Below are 16651 nucleotides of genomic sequence, written 5' to 3'. Positions count from 1 at the left end.
GGGCGTGGGACGCACGGCTGCTCCACATAAGAGGCTTCCGAGAGGGGTCAAAAGAGTGTCCTCAGTGCTCCCATTCCGAGGCACTCTGGCCACCACAATCAGAGCCATTCCAGGTGACCTCTGTCTGATTGGGATGCATCGTCCTCTGGGTCTAGCCCTTTGCTCGTTTCAGAGCTAAATCGGTTGCCTCCAAATATTTGCATAAGCAGTCTTTCAGCCAGAAATCTCCTGGCTCTCAACTAGAGTAGATACAGAAAGCAATTGGAGTTACATAGACTTGGGTTCCAATGGTGATTGTGCCCAACTGTATTTTTAGCTGTGTGATCTTGAGTAAGTCGCTTAAACTCCCTGAACCTTAGTTTCCTCATCTATAAAATGGGAAGAATACAGTCCCATCAAATCCTCTGTATTCTCCAAGATGGGGATTAGTACTCCATTTCATAGATGTAGAAGATGAGGCTCAAAACGGCAGTGCTGGCAAGTGTTGGAGCTAATATTTGAACCCAGATCGCTAGGGCTCCAAATGTACTATAGCTAGTGGCCCCCACTGAAACAGATGGGAGGAGGATAGTGACTTTGCATTTTCTGGAAAGGAGTTGAAGGAGGCCGGGAGAGGATCCCAGGTCTCCTGAAGCCCAGCCCTCTGGGACCCTCCCAGCTACTCAGCTCTGTCTTGTGACTCAAGATCTAGGCATCATCTAGGACTGAGACCCCTACCCTGAATGGGGAGGGGGGCGGTGAGCCTGAGGAAGTGGTGGCAAAACCTTGGATTGAGAGTCAAGGGAGACCTGGCCAAGTATCTCTTCCTCCCTGTACCCCCGTCTCCCCATTTGCATAAGGGGGAGTACTTTACCACCTCAGACATTCTGGAATTCTCTGAGACACTTGGGAGAAGAATTTTTTTCATCTTTAGAACCAAATGCTCTCCCCCCCACCTGCCTTGTTCCTCCTGCCTCCTTCTGTCAGGAGCCTCCTCAAGGGGCCACTATGTGTCAGGTCTGTGCTGGCCACGCTGTGCTGCCCTTTCAGAGGGAAGGAGGCTCTGAGTTGGGCAGGGTAGGCCGCTCTAGGCTGCTGCTGTTAGTACAGTTTCCTTCTCCTCAATTACCCCTGGTGATTCTCGTTATCTGATCGCCCAGACGTGCTGGGGGCTTCCTGTCAGCAGGCTTCTCAGCCCCTGCCTGACTGCCATTGGTCCAGGGTACACACCTTTCCACCCCTCACCCCTGTGCACACCCTACCCAGGGGGGCACCCAGGCAGGGATGCGGGGGTGGGGGAAGCCACACTTCCCTTTCCCATGCTGACCTCTATTGACCCCTCCACCCAGCTCAGCTTCCCTCTCCTGGGGCCAAGGCCTTGGTGGAGACGGGTGGGAGCAAGTCGGCTATTTCCAGGAGCCCTGGATGGGGGCACGGGTGACCTGGTTACAGTCCTTAGCCCCCTCAGTGGTTGGCTGTGTGACAGCAGATAATTATTTTGCCCTCTCTGAGCCTGTCACCCCATCTGTAAGTGATGGGGTTGAACCAAATAGCCTCCAAGGGCTCTTTCAGCTCCAGAACCCACATCTTCATTCCCCTCTTACCTGTGTTTTAGGATAAACTGTGAACATGGTAAAAACAATAAGACCAAAGGGTGCTGTTTCCAGCCACAGGGTATTTTTTAGAGAGCCCTTCCTGGGAAGGCAGGTGAACAGCAGGGCTGTGCAGAGTACCCCAGCCCAGAGGTCCCCTGCTCCAGGGGTGGGCAAGCCCTGTGAGGCCAGATCATCCAGGACCAAATAGCAGCAGGCGTGTCATTAGACACCTGGCCTGGCTCTCGATTTTCCTCCTGCACTTACCCGTGGTGTGACCCTGGACAAGTCACTCAGCTTCTGTGATCCTTGGTTTCATCATCTGCAAAATGGGAAAACCAGTAAACCACTCCCTCCAAAGGTTCCTGGGAGATAACATCGCACACTTACTAAGTGCCAGGCAGTTCTGTGCCTGCAGGCGAGGCAGGCATTGCTCTGCGGCTGAGCAGACTAAGCCCCAGGCCTGTCCGGTCATCTGTGTCAGGTCTGCAAACCCAGGCCCATGGGCCCCTGAGCCTTGGCCCACTGCCCCGGGAGGGGACGTTCTCCTCCTCAGTCACCTCGAGGGAGGGGTTGTTCTTTTACAAGGCTCAAGGAGCAGGCTTGGGGGTGGTCAGGGTCAGGCAGGAGGTTTCTATCCTGGGTGTAGGTAACAACATGCCACCCATCACATCTACTGAGGGTATTACTTCTGAAAGGCGGCTTTCAACCTTCTATTGTTTAATCATGGTGGTGGCTGCTCAGGAGACAATGTTTCTGTTTCTCAGGCCTCTTTCAACTCCAAGAAAGAAACCAACCCCAACCAGCTTAAACCTAAGAGAAACTGGTTCATGCCCCTGGAGAAGAAACTGGGGTGGTTGGGGGTCTGAAGGGAGAGCTGTACCAGTGCCCCCCACCGCATGTGCTGTCTGAAACTCACTTCTAACCCTTGCCACTCTCTTTGAGGTGACATGGGCCTCATACCTTCCCCCTGCGTTGTATCCACCAGCAGCCCAATTCCTTATTCCAGGCAAATGAGAACTTCTGTCTCCCTGGGCCTCTGTATCAGTCCCAGGGAAGGTGGCTGATTGGCTAGCTTGAGTCACACGCCTTCCCCTTGATCAACAGCTGCTGTTGCCATGGAAGGGGCCCTGGGAATGGCGGGGACAGTGCTGCCCCCAGAATGGGAGGAATGGGAAGCAGTGGGCACCGCGGCACCTGTGTCTAGGTAGACAGTGTCTTCTCCAGTTGGGCTTCCCTGTCTTTGGTATGAATCCAAGTCAGTGTTTCAGGGCCAGAGACCCACCACACTTCGTGCCCTCATTCACACAGATAAACTGAGGCTGAGAGAGGACAGCAATTTGTCTCACATCCCTTGGTCATTGGTGCCGGAGGCAAGAGCAGTTGGGTCTCCTGACACCTAGCCCATAAATCATGCAGTGTCACTGGTCTGAACTCTTCCCGGACATGCCAGCAAGATAGGTTTTGCATGGCAACAATTCCTCTCATCCCAGGACACACACACCCCTTTGAAATGTGACTCCCTGCGGAGCTGAAGGCTGTTGCCCCACCCCTTGACCTGGCTGGCCTCATGACTTGCCGATCTCCTTAAGTGGATGGGGCATGTGACAGAAGTGGCATGTTCTAGAGCCCAGGCCTCAGCGGCCCTGCAGCTTCTGCTCTCACCCCCGTGGAGCCCAGGCCTGGCTGACCCACCAGCCAACTGCAGCCTTGTGAGAGAGCCCACAGTGAGATGAGCAGATCTGCCCTGTCAGCCCACAGGATCCGGAGAATCTATCAGTCGTTCTTTTTGGCCACTAAATTTTGACATGGTTTGTTATGTAGCAAGAGATAACCTAAGCAGCCAGGTTTATATAGTGAAAAGATGGAAAATATGCACTTGTCTAAGGTGATTTCAGAATCTCAGAGTTGGGCCACTCACCCTCTTAGATCCCTGAATTCTGGGCACCGCAGCCCCAGTAAATGTTTCCACTGCTCTGGGAGTAGCAACAGCCAGCCACCGGCTCTGTCTCACCCATGCTGCAGCCCCGTGTCCCATCACAGCCAGTGAACAGTGGTTCTTCCAAAATTGCCAGAGGAATGAGTGAATTCCTCACCCAGCCTCTGCTTGCATACCCCCAGGGAAGGGATTTCCCTCTTTCCAGGGCAGCCTCTTCCATTATGAGATGACTCTGCCTGGGAGAAGGTCCTCCTTCTCCTAGAGCAGAGATCTATGACTCCTCCCATGGCCCTGGCTCTCTCCCTGGTCCCCTCTTCTACATGACAGCCTTGGGTACTTCACAATGGTCCTTGGGATTTGCAAAGCAGCACAACCTCCCTTAATAGCAAGTATTTTCATGTACATAAAACCCTGGCCACAACTGAAACCTTGAGGGAAGTGTTTCCACTGGGGCTTAAAACAAGCATTGGTCCTGGGAGCCCACAGTTTGGGGTTTCGACCACAACCCCACCTCTGTTTGGCCTTGGAAAAGATAATTCCTATCTCTGAGCCTCAGTTTTCTCATCTGGAAAATTGGAGTAGTGAAATTTACCACCTAGCGTTGCTGTGGAGCTTAAAGAGATGATATATGTAAAATGCTCTGTATGTAATCAATCCTTGATAAAGGTTAGTTTCCTTTCTGCCAGGTACATAAGCAGTTCCAGATGGAGAGCTGATTTGTACTTAGCATTCATGTCTATATAAATAATGTGCAGGTTGGGGAGGAATTGTCAGGTGGCCGGGGGTGGGGGAGGACCTTCCCAGCAGCAGGAAGAGCTTAAGCAAAGACAAGAGGGAGAAGTTTGGTTCCAGGGAAGGGTAAGTGGGGGGCTCTTTGCTGCTGGCATCAAGGGTGACAGGAGGGGAAAATGACTGGGGAGGAGACAGGCCCATGCCAGGGAGGGCCCTGAAGGCTGGGCTAAAGGGTATGGGCTTTGCTAAGGGGGACCTGGAGGAGGTCTGGAGCAGGGAGGTTGAGGTCAGGTGTGGGATTCAAGTCTGGGCTGCTCTGGGGGTGGATCGGGAGGGGAGGGGAGAGTTCCTGGGAGCTGAGAGGGGAAAGCTGGGGTGAGAGCAGGAGTGGTTTAGGGCCATCATGGGGAGGGAGAGCCTGGCCACTCAGTGTGGGCACATCTGTCATAGGATGCCGGGCCCTTGACCCTCTGGCTTGGCACCTCTAGTCTTGCATCTTCGGGGTTAGGCTCTATTGGGAAGAGCGCCTTTTCTACCTTTTCAGTCTAGGAACAGGTTGTGAGAGACGCCAGAGGAGGAGACCTGAGCCATATCTGAAGCCAGAGGGATGCAAGGGAGACCAGAGCAGGGACTAACTTTACCCATTTATCTGTTGGGGACTCAGAGAAGTCCCTTTCAAGGTCAACTTGATCCTTATATGAACCATCCTTAGCCTCAGAGCTGGGCTTTACAGTTTTCTAAGCCCTGCCACAATTATGGGCTCCTTCGAGACTTGCAGCTGCCTTGGGAGGGGAAGGAAGAAGGCTGGGCAGAGATGATTAGCCCTATTTTAAGGTGGGGAAACCTAGGCCCAGAGAGGGGAAGTGACTTGCCCAAGACCACACAGCAAATGCACAGCAGAGCTGGGCTGGAACTCAGACCTTCTGCCTCCTATTGCATCCTAGCCTCTTTCCACAGCATGGAAGAACCAGCTGGGCAAGACATTCTCACTTACCTGCTCTGGGTGAAGAGTGAGGGGAGCCAGAGAGAGGTTGACAGCCGTCAGCAGACAACACTTAACCCAAACTGACAATTTAATTGTGAAAATGTGGATGAGGTATAGTTATGTGTAAGGAAATCCAGACGGTCTGGGCCCCTGGGGAACCTCGGCCAGCATCCCAGTTGCCAGGGAAACGGAGAGGGTTGGGGATGATGTCACTAAATTTGAGGCTAAGGTATGGGGGATGGGCTACCTAGCCACCTCTTTGGGACCACATGGGGCTGTGGGCCTGGCCACAGGCTGTCATCCTCACCGTTAACTCCTTCCCTTACAGATGGGGAAAAAGGGAGCTATGGAGAAGGGTGGTGACTTGCCCAAGGTGACACAGGGAGTCAGTGGCCATGTCCATTCATCCAGCAGGATGCAGGCATCTTGAGCACAGGGCCCGGTCAGAGTCATCTGTGAGTCCCTGTGCCCTGCACTGGGCCTTGCACAGAGCAGACCTCAGCTCTGCAGCAAAGGCTGCTTGATCCCTTAATAAAACGGGGATGTAGGCCACTTCAGGAGGTGACACTTGTTGAGTTCATAGTAGCCTTAGGTAGGGAAGAACCCTGAGCAAGTCACCCATAGCAGCACTGTCTGATTCAGGAGACATTAAGCTGAGAAAGGGCAGGTCAACAGGTCAAGGTCGGCAGCAGGTTGGGGCAGCGCTGGCATGACCCTGAGTTATGCCCCACAGGGCAATCCTTACCCAGAGAGGAGTGGTTCCCCTCACTCCACCCTCACAGCTCTGGGCCAGGGGTATGGACCTTTGGAAGCCCCTGTTATCTGAAGCATTTTCTCGGAATCCCCATCTTCTGACCAGAGGCTAAACATCAACCCACCCAAAGCATCAATCACGATGGCAATAACTGGCCTTAGCTCAGCCCCTACTGTGTGCCAGGCTCTGGGCGATCACTCTATGCTTCTTATCTCAAATATTTATATCAAGAATTCTCTGGGCTGGGAATAACTGTTCTCCCTTTGTAGTTCAGAAAACAGAGCCTGGGGGCTGGGTGTGGGAGGAGTGTCACTTGTCTACCTGGACACAGCCAGAAAGTGAAAACCTGGGACTTGCACCCCACTTCACTCTGCATCCAAAAACTGTGATTGCCTTCTTCCCTGGCTCTTCGATCATCCCACAGTGGCTCCTGGGGAGAGGGCAGCTGAGTTTTTGCCTGCCTAGCCCCCCTCCCACTTCTGATGGTAAAAGCACCCCTGGCTTCTATCCCCAACTTTCTGAGGTTTTGGTGAGGCTGCTGGTCACAGAGCCCAGTCCTCTGCTAGAAGGCCTGACCTTTTGGAGAATTCCATCTTCCGATCCACATAATATCACCCAACTGGACCAAACAGAGCTGTTTCCCTCAGCTTGAAGGATGGGTTCTGGAAGAAAGCACTTTGCTCGCCTTTGGAATGCACTCTAAAGCTGTGATCCCCAGAGCTTCCAGCAGCCAGCAGCCTTATTCCCTGCCTTGTGAGGAAGATAAGGAGAAGGAGGGAGGAAAAGAAGAAACCCTCAGGGGGTGGGGAGGTCATTTGAGTCCCCGGCATACCCTTGTTCCTCCCAGTTATGTGGGGCAGCGAATCCATGTTCCTTAGGCTCATAGATTCAGGTCTTTATCTAGACTCTTGCATCTGGAGCCATCCTGACTCTCACCTCTGCAATATGCCCCTGTGCTCCTGTTACAGGCGGTACAGGATGAATAGTTTTTTGTCCTCCAGGAACTAACAATCTGAGCAGGGGACAGCTGGGCGAATATAGTTCTGGGTTATATCCCTGCTCTGTCTCACACTTGCTGTGTGATCCTTTCCCTCTCTGGGCCATAATTTTCCCATCTTTAACAGGGTCAGGGGTAGATGTTGGGTTCAATGTTCTGCAAGGCCCCCTACAGATCTATGCAACTCCTTTTTTTTTTTAAAGAAAAAAATTGGAGGTATAATTCACATACCATACATTCACTCTTTTAAAGTGTACAGTTCAGTGGTTTTTAGTATATTCACAAAGCTGTGTAACCATTGCAACGTTCTAATTTCAGAACATTTCCATCACCACCAAAGAAATCCCATACCTATCTGTCCCCATTCCACCTACCACCTCAGCCTCTAGCAACTGCTAATTTCCTGTGGATTTTTGGACATTTCAAGCTCATTTTCAAGTTCATCCATGTTGTAGCATGTATCGGGTACGTTGTTTCTTCTTCTTTTTTTTTAAATTAATTAATTTATTTTATTGGCCTTGTTGGGTCTTTTTTTGCTGTGCGCAGTCTTTCCTTAGTTGCGATGAGCGGGGGGCTACTCTTTGTTGTGGTGCGCGGGCTCCTCATTGCCGTGACTTCTCTTGTTGCCGAGCACGGGCTCTAGGCACGTGGGCTTCAGTACTTGTAGCACATGGGCTCAATAGTTGTGGCTCACGGGCTTTAGAGCTCAATAGTTGTAGTGTATGGGCTTAGTTGCTCCGCAGCATGCGGGATCTTCCGGGAGCAGGGATCGGACCCGTGTCCCCTGCATTGGCAGGTGGAGTCTTAACCACTGCGCCACCTAGGAAGCCCCACAATTACCTTTGAAGTAACATCTAGGAAGTAAGTTACAGTAAGGTCCACATAGTCACAATTATGTGACGGGGAGGAGAACGAGTGGGAAATTTGGACTCCTGCAGACCTGGGTTTCAATTCCAGATCCACTGGAACCCCAGGCAAACTATTTTATGTGTCTTTTAATAAATAGTACAATGTATTACACTGTACTGTTCTTGTTGTAAAAAATACCAACATCTGGATGTTCCTGAGCCTTGGTTTCCCCCTCTGTCACGTTTCAGCCCCAGGGTTGATGTAAGTCCCCACAGGAGAGGGAGGGAGCAGAAGGGTATTGCAGGTGGCGTCAGGGGCGTAAGCAATGGCTTGCAGGCTGGAAAGTGCAGGGTGTGGTGTGGGGGACAGTGAGACGTCTGTAGGCCTGCGGCGGGGGTAGGGGGTGTTGAAAGGCTGCCTCTCTTGTCCTTCGGGTGGTGAAAAAACAAGAGTCTGGTGCCTGCATCACAGCATAGCTCAGAAGACGCCTCCCACATCCCCCTCCGGAGCCCCATAGCCAAGAGGCCCAGCCATGACACCCAGCCACGCCGCCCAGCCACAGGGCTAGCAGTGAGTAGGTTGCACGTGTCGTGAGGCCCTTGGCTTCATTCCTTTCTGGGTTTGGTGGGGCTGCGCTGGGGGAGCAAGGTGAGTGGGGTCCAGCAGGAGGGCTTTGGTTTCTTGCATTGTGCTTAAGTGAGCAAAATATGCAGAAGGTCAGGGAGGAGAAAGTGCAAAAGGAAAGAGGAAACTACCATTTGCTGAGCACCTGCTACTTCTAGGAGGGACTCCAAAACTTCATCTCAGCTCACAACCACCCAGAGAAGCAGGAGTTAGGAGGAGCACGTCCATTTCATAAAACCCAAAACTGGCTCAGAGATGGATGCTTTGCCCAAGATCACACCGCCAGCAAGTGACAGAGCTAGGACTTGCACTTCATTCCATCTGTCCCGAAGCACAGGCTTTCTTGCAATGCCAGGCTACCCTGGAGAAGAGAGAGAAAAAGAGAAGGAGGTCAAAACAGAGAGAAGCCCAGCAGAGAGAGACACGCACACACCTAGAGGAAAATAAAGAGAAGCAAAAATAAAAGTCGAGTGGAAAGAGTGTGAGGCCGCAGCTGAGGCCTGGATCAGGTCCTCGGGGAGCAGCCGAGGGTGGGGACGGCCAGAAACTGGCTTGCGGAACCTGGAGCCAAGAACCCTACGTGGCCTGAGACCTGGTGGCAAAGCTCTAACCTCAAGATACTGAGGGGGTGGGGAGGAGCGGTGCTGGCATGAGGGCAGCAGGGTCTGCCCCGGAGGAGGGCAGCAGGGCCGAATGGCCGGGGGCTGCCAAGCAGGGCCCCTCACACATCTTCCAGCTCAGCCGCTGTGGCCACGGGGGCTGGCAGGCCCTTGCTCCCGACGTGCAGAGCCGCAGGCCTGGAGGCCTGGAAGCCGGGAGGTGGGAGCAATGACCAGGCCTTCCTGGACCACGGGTTGTTCTTGGGACAAACTCCGTAACGTGACCCACAAAGAGGGTGGCTTCATAGTTTATTGTTTGAACCGGGACACTCTGAGTGAGCGGGGACAGTAGGCACCGATGGATGCTCATGGCCTCCGGACTCTAAGGCCCTGCATGGTGGGGCCCAGCCCGTTCCTGCTGCAGCTGCCCCGCAGCTGCCCCTCCTGCGCTGGCCTCCCCCTGCAGACACGTGGGGCCTCAGCCTTGTGTGGAACACCCCGCCCCACACTGTCCTCGTCTCCACACCCTTTCATTGTTCCTACTCACCCCCAGAACCCAGCTCAAGCCACACCAGTGCCCTCGATGAGCGGTTCAATACATTATGTGCTTTTCCTCCACGGCTCCAATCACAATCACAGTCGTCAGAAAAATCTGTAATTGTGTGTTTGATTATTGTAAAGTCTGTCTCCCTTCCTAAGGGCAAGACTGGGTCTGACTTGCCCACTGCTGTATCCTGAACACTCAGCCAAAGGCCCCAGTGTGTTTATTAATAAATCAACTCCCAGGGCCCCCTGTATGGCACATGGTTGTCTGTCCCTCCTTGTACTTTGGGGTTCTTTCCTATACAAGGAAAGGAAAGGAAGGAGCTGGTCCTAAAGAAAAGACGCTCTTGGGCACAATGAGCACTTATGATTTCTTACACAGGCTCTGAGCTCCTGCAGGGAGAGATTCGTTCTCTTCCTACCTCTTCCCCAGTCTCTACCCTAGATCTGGGCCTGGATGGGTGGGTCAAGTTGGATTTTCTGATGAGTGATGGCAACGTGAATATCACTGTGGTGGATCACAGGAAGTCTGAACTGGGAGGAACCTTAGAGATCATGAGATAACATGCAAAAACAGGCCCCAGGGTACCACAGGCACAAAAAAATGTTAGTGTTTCTTCTTTTAGAGGTCATCTTAATCCAACCAACCAACTTTTTTTTTCTTTTAGTGTACCATTCAGTGGATTTTAGTATATTCACAAAGCTGTGCAACCATCACTACTATCTATTTCCACAATATTTTCATTGCCGCAAAAAGAAACCCCATACCCAGCAGCATTCATGCCTCCCTTTTCCCTCCCCTCAGCCCCTGGCAACCACCAGCCATCGTTTTTTTTTAATTAATTAATTAATTAATTTGTTTATTTATTCATTTAGGCTGTGCCAGATCTTAGTTGCGGCACACAGGATCTTCGTTGTGGCATGCAGGGTCTTTAGCTGCAGCATACGATCTCTTAGTTGCAGCATGTGGGATCTAGTTCCCTACCAGGGATCAAACCCGGGCCCCCTGCACTGGGAGCACAGAGTCTAAGCCACTAGACCACCAGGGAAGTCTCAATCTATCTTATTTTAAAGGCAGGGCAACTGAGGCCCAGAGAGGGCAGTGCCTTATCTAATGTCACATCGCCAGCCAGCAGCAGAGCCAGGATTAGAGGCCAGGCCTCCTGACACCCAGTCTGCTGCATGTCTGAGCTCTCTCTGGGGCCCTCCAGTGTTCTCTGTTTAGCCCACTAAGTTGAAGCTAACAGATAAGATGAGACTGGGCCTTTGACTGTTCAGAGCCTGCCTGTGCCCAGAATAGAGCTGGGGGCTTTTGAGGGCCAGAAGACACACCTGGAAATCATTTCCAACGGGTACCCTGCTTCCTACCATAGCCAGTGTCCTTTCACAGCTGGGGATGCCTTCCCCCAAGCGACCACACGGCCTTCTCTCACTTCCTTCAGCCCTCCCCAAAGGCCCTCTTCTCACAGATGCCTGCCCTCACCACCCTATTGAAAAGTAGAAACAGGCCGGCCCCTCCCTTCTGGTACTCTAGACTCCTTCCAGGTGGATGTTCCCTCCGTAGCACTTACCTTCAAACATCCAACAAACGGTATCCTTTAGTTTGTTATCTGGTTACTATCTGTCTTCCCTACTAGAATGTCAGCTCTGTGAGGGCAGGGGTTTTGTCTGCTTTGCTCACTGCTCTACCGCATCTCCCAGAACAGTGCCTGTTAACCTACAAGCTGTGTCACAAATATCGGTTGAGTGAATGTATGACCAAATGAATGCTTATCTCTTACTGCACTGAGTTCTCATTAGCAATAGTCAGGGAGGGGTCATTGTGCCTGTTTCATAGATGTGTCTTGGTTCACTCAGGCTGCTCTAACAAAATACCATAGATTGGGTGGCTTAAACAACAGGCATTTATTTCTCACAGTTCTGGAGTCTAGGAAGTCCAAGATCAAGGTGCTAGCTGATCGGTTCTTGGTGAGAGCCCTCTTCCCGGCTTGCAGGTGGCTGCCATCTCACTGTGTTCATGTGACCTCTCTGTGAACTCGCAGAGAGAGAGAGAGACAGAGAGAAAGATAGAGAGAGATCTCTGGTCTCTCTTCCTCTTATAAAGACATTAATCCCATTGTGGGGGCTCTGCTTTCACGTTCTCATTTAAACCTAATTATCTCCCAAAGGCCCCACCACCAAATACCATCGCACTTGGGAGGAGGTCTTCAACGTATGAATTTTGGGGCAACACAAACCTCCAGTCCATAACGCATGGCAGGCTGAGGCCCAAAGACAATCTGGGAACCAGAGGCAGCCCATTATCGTCCTCCCCCGACCTTGGACCTGTCTGGGGAGCCTGGAGTAGGGTCCAGGTGGGCATGAGGAAGCAGGGGCTAGACTTCCCAGGTTTCCCATTGTTTTTAGGACCCCAGGAAGCTGAGTCAACCTCTCTATCTTCCTGCAGTAATTTTGCAGCTTTCACATTCCATGCCTTAGCCAAAATGGAAAAAGAAAGGAAAAAGGCAGTGCTATATTTTAAAATGGCCTCAGCTCTGTGAGTTCCAGCATGGGAAACTGCTGTCCATGATGTCATGGGCCCTCAGGCCCTCTGGGCGTTGTTATTGACACTTCATGTGGTGGGCTGGGCACCAAGTCCACACATTCCTCTTGCCAGAGCTATGTGAGCCCGAGGGCAGGCAGTGGCCCCATCTACAAGCCTGGGCCAGACCCCCCTGAACCAGGAGGCAGCCAGGATGCAGACAGGATGGAGGCAGGCACCGGGCAGGCAGGGGCACCCTCCAGGAACAGCCCAGTGCAGCTCTTCGCTCTGTGTCATTCAGAGGTCTCTGAAGTCCACCTCTCCTGGGATCTGCGGCAGCTCTGGGATACACAGAAGGTCAGCACTCTGCTCCTGTGTCTTTCCACAGGGAAGCAGACTGCAGAGTGGTGTGGTGCCCTGCTCCCAGTCACATAGCTGGGGAGTGATGGCCTCGCCCATCACTAGGGAAACTTGAACCCTGCCCTCTGATTCTAAATGCTCTGAGAAGACGGCATGGTCCTTGCCTAAGAGCAGCCAGCAGACTGAGAGACAGGCTGTGGGGAAACCACTTGGTCAATCCAAGTCTTCATGTTACAGTGGGAAAAACTGAGAGGGCAGGGACTGGCCCAAGGTCACAGAGTCAATCCACAGGCCAGGCAGGGCTGGACGCAGGCTCTGGACTCCTGGCTGGAAGCACTTCCGACTGTATCTGCACTTAAACAGTTCCATTTGGGCGGAAGCTCTGCTGTTCTGGAAAAGACGCCAGGCCTTTCCAGAATCCGGTCTAAGGCTGTCTTCCAGGATCCGCTGTCAAGGCTTAGCCCCCAGGGAACAGCTGCTGGCAAAAGGAGGTATTGATCATGGCTGGGGCTGGGGGGAGAGAAGAGATGGGGAAGAGCGGTGAAGTTTCTCCAAGAGAGAGACCAAAGGTATATTTATTTTTGCTTTTGCTTATCTGTATTTTCTAATATTTCTGCAGTTCTAGAATTCATTTTTCATACTTGAAAGTGATAAACTATTTAGTTGGGAATGGTCTGGAAATCCAGGGTCATCTCCGTCCTGACCGACTGTGTGAACCTGGACAGCCCCCACCTCTCTCTGGGCCTGTCTTAGAAATGCCAGGAATAAGGTTGCTCTGTGAGAAGTAAATGAATCCAAAGGCTCCCTGGAGCGGGACACAGCTCTCCAGCCTGGTCATCAGAGCTGTTCAGCTGCCCAAAGGAAGAACGCAGCAACCCAGAAGTGAGTTATTTAGAGAAAAGCCAAGGTTCAGAGAAGCCCACTTTGGCCGTGCGCCCATCCAGCACGGTCCAGAAAGTAGGTGTTATCTGAGGGCCGTGCCCATCCCAGTCCCCACAGAGGGCCGCTCTGCTCCGAGTGGAGACAGTTTGTCAGGCTTCACCAAGGTCTGTGTGAACTGCCCTCTGCATCTGCCCTCCTCGCCATTTGCTTGGGTTCCAGGCCCACCAGCAATGGCTCCCCAGAGACCTGGCTCCCAGGAGGGAAGGAAACTGGGGAGGGGATAAGGGTACCCGGTCAGTAGAAAGGGAGATGGCCTGGTGTCAGTTATAATAGGGTTGGGAGGAGGCAGCGACCTTGAGTGACACGGTTAGGGTCAGTTGTCCAACCTCTCTGGGTGTCCTGTCAATGTCAGGACAGCCAGATGAGGGCCAGACTCCAGGCTGGTCAATCACCCGGGACCTGTCACCCAGTGAAAAAGTTAACTCATTTTAATATGTGTCAAGTGTTTAGAACATTGCCTGCTATAAAATAAGGAGTTAGTAAAAATTGCTAAGTGGAAGTTAGCTGTGGCCTGTCTGGACAGCTGGGTGGAGTGGTGGGTCCACAAAGGGAAGGGTGCCTTGATCCCGGCCACCTGCCCAGCTGGAGCCTTTGCCTCTCTGAGGCTCAGCTCACACTATCTCTGCCACCCATGGGCACCTGGCTGACTGTTCTGAAATATGGGATTGCTTTCTGGTCTTCCCCATCCCAGCTCCCCTCTGAAGCCAGGCCAGGGAGGGATCTTGGCTCTCCATCACTAAATTATGTCCCCACCCACCACCTATCACTCACCTCCCACCAGCACTGGGCTAAACCTCAGCGGCTAGAAATTCTAGGTCAGCCTGGGACCCCGTGATGTCAGGGCTGGAAGGCCTTCAGTGTGCATCTTGCTTACCCCTCCTCTAATGCACACATGGGGAAACTGAGGTCCAAAGAGGGAAAGGGACCCCTCCCACCCCCCATCCCCTGGGAGCCTGTGGCTGGACTGGAGCTGGGCGCAAGCCCAGTGCTTTTTCCCAGGCTCCTCTGCTCTCCACAGGTCCCCAGAGGCCGCTCCGGAGACTATGCTTCCCCACCTTCTGTGGCCACACCTACCTGATCTTCGTTTGCTCCATCCTCTGTGGCTCTGTCTGGGATAATTCTCTCCAAGCAGGGTCAGCCCCCCGGGAGCAGGCAGCTAACGAGCTTCAGATGTCGGGGCCAAACTGCCTCACGCAAGGCGGATGCTGAGATGCTCGTGCTGATTACGCACACCAACCAGTGGTGGTGGCTCAGAGAGGTCCTCCTCTTCCCTTCACAGGACACTTCACTCCCAACTTGGAAGCAGCAAGTGCCAGCGTTTCACCCCAGAAACCCCGGCTGGGCCGTCTGTTTCAAGGAGGTCTGGAAAAGGGCGGGGGGGCTGGAGGACAAAGGCATTTTGATTGTTTGGGAATTTATACCTTTTTCTTTCAAAGCATTTCTGGGTCCAAAGCTGGTCTCTCCACTGACGTAGCAGCAGGGACAGGAAGCGAGGTGGGCAAGCTGCTTGTTGATGGCCAGCTCCGTGCATGCTCCGGGCTGGGCACAAGGGTCATTTTCTCCAACCCTCACAGGAACCCTGCAAGGTTAGGACTGTCATCATCCACTTTGCAATGAGGAAAGGTGATCTAAAAATCAGAGAGGTGAGGTGACTTGTCCAAGGTCATACAGCCTCTGAATGGCCAAACTAGGGTTTCAGCTCACCTCTGTCAGAGTCTATACTCTTCCCTACAGAAAACTGAGATGTTTCCAGAAGACCAAGATGGTATATTATGGTCTCAAAGCTGCATGAATGGTGAGGGCCTGTGGGCTGCCCTGGGGTTCCAGACACTGAGGCTGCCTTTGCAGCTGACTCCCTCCTTGATCTTGACAGGGAAGCAGATTTCATATTTACAACATGGGGATCATCATCTCAGAATCAGATGAGGTAATACTAACTGGCAGCATCACATCCTCAGCCATGCCTGGGACACATTCTGGTCACCAGACACTCTGCTGGGGGCTTTCCGTTGGTTAAAGGGTAAAATCTTGGATTCTAGCTGTGTGACCCTGGGCAAGTTACTTTACCTCTCTGTGCCTTCATTTCCTCATCTGTGAAATCAGGATAGTATTAGTTCCTATATCATGGAGTTGTGAAATGAAATTAGTTAATATTTGTAGACGGCTTAGGAGAATGGCTGGCATAGAACACACACCCGGCGCACATATTCACTGATACCAAGCTCAACCTTGTGAGACGGATGTTGAGCTTTTTCCCTGAAACACAGAGGTGGAAGCTGAGGTGAAACAGTGCAGTGATTCTCAAATTCAGTGTGCATCAGAATCACCTGGAAAGTTCATTAAAATGTGGAGAGCTGGGTCTACCCCCAGAGTCTCCTGTTCAGTGAGTCTGGGCTGGGACCTGAGAATGTGTATTTCTCACTTGTTCCCAGGTGAGGTTGACGCCGTGGGTTTGGCGACCCCACTCTGAGAACCAGTGCTCTAGCAGACCTGAGCATAGCCCCTCTGGTCCCAAGGTCAGCTACGACCCTCAACAGCAGACACTCAATAAATAATTTGGTATGTGAATGAGTGAGTGATGATTACAGGGAGCAGAAAGGGTGCTGGACCAGGAGCCCTGGGGTTCTGGTCCTGAATTTGCTTCCACCTCCCTGTGGGATTTGACCAAATCATTTTCCCCTGCAGCCTTTGTTTCCTCCCCTGTAAAACAGGGGCACCAATAATCCTTCCTCACTGAGCGCTGTGAGGATGAAACAGGGCCTGGCACAACTCTGACACCCACGGGAAGAGTGACAAGCATGGTCTCGGAAAGTGACAGACTCTGGGTACCACTCACTATGATCCCCACTGCTGTCCCTCCCCTCTCCCAGCACTGAGGGCTGCAGCTCATCTCTTTTACTTCTTTCTTAAACCTGAGTTGGGAAGATCGGGGCCACACTGTCCCCCAAGCCCCATGGCCCACTGCAGAGGGCAGGGTGCTTGCTGTGGCCACAGGCTGTATGAAAGGGCCTGTGTTCTGGCCTCTCACCTCCCACTGTGTGCCCAGTGGTTTTCTATTTCAGTTGCTGTAAAAATATCACCTTTGATCTCAGCTTGTGGCTCTTAAAAAAAGAAGAAACCACCAACAGGCTGGGTTTTCATTCTCCCCGGCCCCGCCTCCATCTCACCTCTGGCTCGGTGTGCTCCTCCCCTCCCCTCCACCCCCTCCCTGCTCATCCTCTCCTCTCTGGAGCCC

Source organism: Hippopotamus amphibius, chromosome 9, assembly GCF_030028045.1.
Source record: "Hippopotamus amphibius kiboko isolate mHipAmp2 chromosome 9, mHipAmp2.hap2, whole genome shotgun sequence".
In the NCBI taxonomy this organism is placed as follows: Eukaryota; Metazoa; Chordata; class Mammalia; order Artiodactyla; family Hippopotamidae; genus Hippopotamus; species Hippopotamus amphibius.
This window is presented reverse-complemented; position numbering follows the sequence as displayed.